Here is a 5,988-nt window from a genome sequence, read left to right on the forward strand (position 1 = left end):
GACAGACGCAGTTACAACACACGAAGTCAGGAAATAGAGGATCATTTCTAGTCCCGACAGACGCAGTTACAACACACGAAGTCAGGAAATAGAGGATCATTTCTAGTCCTGACAGACGCAGTTACAACACACGTAGCCTAGAAACAGAGGATCATTTTTTTCCTGACAGACGCAGTTACAACACACGTAGCCTAGAGATAGAGGATCATTTCTAGTCCTAACAGACGCAGTTACAACAGTTGTAGTCAAGAAATAAAGGATCATTTCTAGTCCTTACAGACGCAGTTACAGCACACGTAGCCTAGAAATAGAGGATTATTTTTAGTCCTGGCAGACGCAGTTACAACACACGTAGCGTAGAAACAGAGTATCATTTCAAGTCCTGACAAACGCAATTACAACACACTTAGTCTAAAAACAGAGGAAAATTTCTAGTCCTGACAGATGCAGTTGCAACACACGTAGCCTAGAAATAGAGTATCATTTCTAGTCCTGACAGAGTATCATTTCTAGTCCTGACAGACGCGGTAACAACACGCATAGCATAGAAACAGGGGATCATTTCTAGGCCTGACAAACGCAGTTACAACACACGTAGCCTAGAAATAGAGGATCATTTCTACGCCTGACAGACGCAGTTACAACACATGTAGCCTAGAAATAGAGAATCATTTCTAGTCCTGACAGACGCAGTTACAACACACGTAGCCTAGAAATAGAGGATCATTTCTACGCCTGACAGACGCAGTTACAACACATGTAGCCTAGAAATAGAGTATCATTTCTAGTCCTGACAGACGCAGTTACAACACACGTAGCCTAAAGATAGAGGGTCATTTCTAGTCCTGACACACGCAGTTACAACACAACAGGCATAGAGATAGAGTATCATTTCTAGTCCTGACAGACGCAGTTACAGCACACGTAGCCTAGAAATAGAGGATCATTTCTCGTCAAAACAGACGCAGTTACAACACGCGTAGCCAAGAGACAGAGTATTATTTCTAGTCCTGGCAGACGCAGTTACAACACACGTAGCCTAAAGATAGAGGGTCATTTCTAGTCCTGACCCACGCAGTTACAACACAACAGGCATTCTAGTCCTGACAGACGCAGTTACAGCACACTCCTAACAGACGCAGTTACAACACAACAGGCCTAGAGATAGAGAATCATTTCTAGTCCTATCAGACGCAGGTACAACACACGTAGCTAAGAGATGGAGGTTCATTTCTAGTCCTATCAGACGCAGGTACAACACACGTAGCTAAGAGATGGAGGTTCATTTCTAGTCCTATCAGACGCAGTTACAACACAACAGGCCTAGAAATAGAGGATCATTTCTAGGCCGGACGGACGCAGTTACAACACATGTAGCCTAGAAATAGAGAATCATTTCTACTCCTGACAGACGCACTAACAACACACGTAGCCTAGAGATAGAGTATCTAGTCCTGACAGACGCAGTTACAGCACACTCCTAACAGACGCAGTTACAACACAAGTAGCCTAAAGATAGAGGGTCATGTCTAGTCCTGACACACGCAGTTACAATACAACAGGCATAGAGATAGAGTATCATTTCTAGTCCTAACAGAAGCAGTTACAACACAACAGGCCTGGAAATAGAGGATCATTTCTAGTCCCGACAGACGCAGTTACAACACACGAAGTCAGGAAATAGAGGATCATTTCTAGTCCCGACAGACGCAGTTACAACACACGAAGTCAGGAAATAGAGGATCATTTCTAGTCCCGACAGACGCAGTTACAACACACGAAGTCAGGAAATAGAGGATCATTTCTAGTCCCGACAGACGCAGTTACAACACACGAAGTCAGGAAATAGAGGATCATTTCTAGTCCTAACAGAAGCAGTTACAACACAACAGGCCTGGAAATAGAGGATCATTTCTAGTCCTATCAAACGCAGATACAACCCACGTGGCTTAGAGATCGAGGATCATTTCTAGTCCTATCAGACGCAGGTACAACACACGTAGCCTAAAGATAGAGGGTCATTTCTAGTCCTGACCCACGCAGTTACAACACAACAGGCATTCTAGTCCTGACAGACGCAGTTACAGCACACGTAGCCTAGAAACAGAGGATCATTTCTAGTCCTGACAGACGCCGTAACAACACACATAGCCTACAGATGGAGGATAATTTCTAGTCCTAACAGACGCAGTTACAACTCACGTAGCTTAGAGATAGAGTATCATTTCTAGTCCTGACAAACGCAGTTACAACACACGTAGCCTAAAGATAGAGGGTCATTTCTAGTCCTGACACACGCAGTTACAACACACGTAGCCTAGAGATAGAGTATCTAGTCCTGACAGACGCAGTTACAGCACACGTAGCCTAGAAACAGAGGATCATTTCTAGTCCTGACAGACGTAGTTACAACACACATAGCCTAGAAATAGAGGATCATTTCTAGTCCTATCAAACGCAGATACAACCCACGTGGCTTAGAGATCGAGGATCATTTCTAGTCCTATCAGACGCAGGTACAACACACGTAGCCTAAAGATAGAGGTTCATTTCTAGTCCTGACACACGCAGTTACAACACACGTAGCCTAAAGATAGAGGGTCATTTCTAGTCCTGACCCACGCAGTTACAACACAACAGGCATAGAGATAGAGTATCATTTCTAGTCAAAACAGACGCAGTTACAACACGCGTAGCCAAGAGATAGAGTATTATTTCTAGTCCTGGCAGACGCAGTTACAACACACGTAGCCGAGAGATAGAGGATCATTTCTAGTCCTGACAAACGCAGTTACAACACACGTAGCCTAAAGATAGAGGATCATTTCTAGTCCTTACATACGCAGTTACAACACATGTAGCCTAGAAATATAGTATCATTTCTAGTCCTGACAGACGGAGTTACAACACACGTAGCCTAAAGATAGAGGATCATTTCTAGTCCTATCAGACGCAGGTACAACACACGTAGCCTAAAGATAGAGGTTCATTTCTAGTCCTGACACACGCAGTTACAACACACGTAGCCTAAAGATAGAGGATCATTTCTAGTCCTAACAGAAGCAGTTACAACACAACAGGCCTGGAAATAGAGGATCATTTCTAGTCCCGACAGACGCAGTTACAACACACGAAGTCAGGAAATAGAGGATCATTTCTAGTCCCGACAGACGCAGTTACAACACACGAAGTCAGGAAATAGAGGATCATTTCTAGTCCCGACAGACGCAGTTACAACACACGAAGTCAGGAAATAGAGGATCATTTCTAGTCCTAACAGACGCAAGACGCAGTTACAACACACGTAGCTTAGAGATAGAGTATCATTTCTAGTCCTAACAGAAGCAGTTACAACACAACAGGCCTGGAAATAGAGGATCATTTCTAGTCCTGACACACGCAGTTACAACACACGTAGCCTAAAGATAGAGGTTCATTTCTAGTCCTGACACACGCAGTTACAACACAACAGGCCTAGAGATTACAACACACGTAGCCTAGAAATAGAAGATCATTAGAGTATCATTTCTAGTCCTGACAGACGCAGTAACAACACACTTAGCCTACAGATAGAGTATTATTTCTAGTTCAAACAGACGCAGTTACAACACACGTAGCCTAGAAATAGAGAATCATTTCTAGTCCTGACAGACGCACTAACAACACACGTAGCCTAGAGATAGAGTATCATTTCTAGTCCTAGCAGACGCAGTTACAACACACGTAGCTAAGAGATAGAGGATCATTTCTAGTCCTAACAGACGCAGTTACAACACAACAGGCCTGGAAATAGAGGATCATTTCTAGTCCTAACAGACGCAGTTACAACACACGTAGCCTAGAAATAGAAGATCATTTCTAGTCCTGACAGACGCAGTTACAACACACGTGGCCTAGAAATAGAGTATCATTTCTAGTCCTGACAAACGCAGTTACAACACACGTAGCCTAGAAATAGAGGATCATTTCTAGTCCTGACAGACGCAGTTACAGCACACCAAGCCTTTAAATAGAGGATCAATTCTTTGATTTACATGACGGATGTTGTCGGTGAAGTAAAAGACCACAAGGAAACGTCTGGTCATATTTTCCGTTTAGATCTATTTTCCCTTTTTTCATATTTTCAAGTTTCAAAGCTCGTCGAAAAATAAACATTAAAAAAAATAAAAAATAAAAGTTTCAAAGCTTTTTTGTTCAAATTAGTGTTTTATTTACTTCATTGTAATTTTTGTCGTTTATTTTCTCATTAACTCAATACATTTGCAGGTTGATCGAGGTCAGTGGACATGTTTCTATACATGACTGACTGGTGCTACATGTATCAATGTTATGAACATGATTCTCTCCAGCAGTGACAAAACAATGTAGTTATACATGAATAAATCACCAATTAGGTTTGTGTTTTGCATTGGTAACATAGCTTAGCAATTAACCAATGGCTCATGTTTAACTCCGAATATAATATAGACGTATATAACAGTTGTGAGAGGCTCATTGTGTGACTGTGCATTGTAGACCACTCATCAATAACTATAGTGTGTCATTGCTGAAAAGCCGGACGTCGATTGAAGCTACTTTGTATACAAAATAATTAAGTTATTAAAAATTAATCTGTTTACAGCACCTCAAAGTTCGTAGAGGAGAGGGTTTCACGCTACATTGACTAATTATCATCTGTTAAAAATATTGACGTCCAACTCATTAACTCGTTAACGGATACATCAGTTTATTTTATACCCCATACCCCGAGATGAAGATTATGGCCTTTTTTTTAACTTTTAATTAACCTTTACAATTTCTGATTTCACTAACGGTATTTTATCATCCTATAGTTTGTGTCCGGTATCCAAATACAACTCATTACTATGTAAGAAAAATGTCAAAATTTATCACATTTCAATCAAAAAAATAATCAGGATATTAACCCCATAAATATTATAACAAAACATCACATTCCACATGAGTAATAACAACAGGTTACATCAGATAACTGTCCCCCATATACTCATCAGCAAGAACACAACACAACACAGACGGCAATCAGCCAGTGTGGACATTAGTAGACTACACCCGGCATTTATTATAACATAATTTATAATATCAAATTAAATGTATGGTTGTTCACAATTACAAGCAACTAATGCTTACCCATATTATATCATATAAACCTACTATATTATCGTTATGACATATACCGTATAGCATATGACATAAATACTTAGGAGCCAAGCAAGCCACCCAAGTTGATCACCTTTCTATAAGAGAATATAGAAGGGGTGCCAACCCTTTAATGCTTAAGGCTCTATGTGTTTGGATTTCTAACATAATGTTATCAAATCCAACAAGAAAATGCAGCAAAGCTGCTGGACACCATTTTTTATGAAAATGACTAACTGACAGTCCAACAACCTCGAGGGAACGGATCCTGCATACTTGAATTTGTTTAATTCAAATTATTTTGTAAACTGTTAATGACATTAATTTTGTCGTTCAGAATAAACTGTTTACGCTCAATATCCTTACATTTAGCACTATTGTCACTCAATAATTGCCACACAGCACGCTAATGTACAAATGTATATTTGTAGACGCACGTTTAAATGTCAGCGATTAGGTAATAACGTCATCTGAGAAAGAGAAGCAGCGATCGTTACAAAGATTTCTTTTGACATTGTATTCTGGATAAAATATCAACCGACCTCTGGGTTAAAGCGTAAATCGTAGCCCCCACTCCCCCCATACCCCCTTGAATACTAGTTACTACTTCTCGAGACTGTTACGAAGACACATTTTGCCACAACACTGGGTTTTTTGGTTGTTATCACATACATGTATTCGTTTTTAACAAGTGAAAAAAAAATTCGTATTGAACGGAAAAACCATGAGATGTTCTATTTCTTACATTCTCTCACGTCACACCACGTCAGTATTGCTACGTCAGAAAAGTGGGGGTAGGTGTTGCGTATTTTTTGAAGCCAAGTTCTTATG

This window comes from Mizuhopecten yessoensis, unplaced genomic scaffold, assembly GCF_002113885.1.
Source record: "Mizuhopecten yessoensis strain PY_sf001 unplaced genomic scaffold, ASM211388v2 scaffold245, whole genome shotgun sequence".
Taxonomy (NCBI): Eukaryota; Metazoa; Mollusca; class Bivalvia; order Pectinida; family Pectinidae; genus Mizuhopecten; species Mizuhopecten yessoensis.